This window comes from Octopus bimaculoides, chromosome 2, assembly GCF_001194135.2.
Source record: "Octopus bimaculoides isolate UCB-OBI-ISO-001 chromosome 2, ASM119413v2, whole genome shotgun sequence".
NCBI lineage: Eukaryota > Metazoa > Mollusca > Cephalopoda > Octopoda > Octopodidae > Octopus > Octopus bimaculoides.
Window position 1 is genome coordinate 81,608,511 of NC_068982.1, and position 1,106 is coordinate 81,609,616.

The window sequence follows — 1,106 nt, forward strand, 5'->3', positions numbered from 1 at the left end:
TTTTTTTTTTCTCAGTGTCAATAACAACAATAAACTTTGTGACGTAAGGTTCCTTTTACCACACATCCGCGCGCGCGCGCCGCATAACAAATAGGCTTTTCTTCTTTCAGTTTGAGATTTCGATGAATCAATGATGATGATGATGTGGTGGAGGAGGAGGAGGAGGAGGAGGACAACAACGACTAGGACGATGATGCTCTTAGACCAGGGATTAATAGGAGAAAGTAAAACAAACACAGCGCATTGCCTCGCCGCCACCCCACTACTTAAGACAACAGCAATACGGTGCGAAGGTATTGATTGGCGGTAACGGTACAAGCACATTAACACCAACACACGCACACACACACACAATCAACGTCACAACGAGTTTTATGTAAACATCACACGTGTGACTGTTTACACAGATGTGTGTGTGTGTGTGTATGTGTGTGTGTGTGTATGTGTGTGTGTGTGTGTATGTGCATGTGTATGTGTGTGTGTGTATGTGTATAAAACTGAAAATATTAATATATCTGATGTTAAGAAACTGGACTTACAGGTTAGAAAAAATACGCACATTTATTTTACGCATATACATTTTATACACACACACACACACACACACACACAACATGCATGCATGCATACAAGCAAACCTATGTAAATCGACATTGAATAACGATATACACGCACGTTTATATTGGAATGTGAAAATAAACAAACGTGTTAGCTTCGTTATTGTGTATACGAACATTAACACACACCTATGTATGTAATATGTGTATATACATATATAAATGTTTTGTATGCATAGATATATGCATGCATACATATGTACGAAGAGCGCATATCTTTCTGTACATATGTAATGTATGTATGTATGTATGTATGTATGTATGCATGTATGTATGCATGTATGTATGCATGTATGTAGGCATCTATATGTACGTGTGTGTGTATTTATGTATGTATGAAGTTAGCTGGTTGTGACTTCAACTTTGCATTTTGTAAAAAAAATTTTTTTACAAAATGCAAATGAAACAAAATCATGTTTTTAGTCAAGAAACAGACATGAAACATCGTATTCCGTTATACACATACACATACAGATATATATATATATA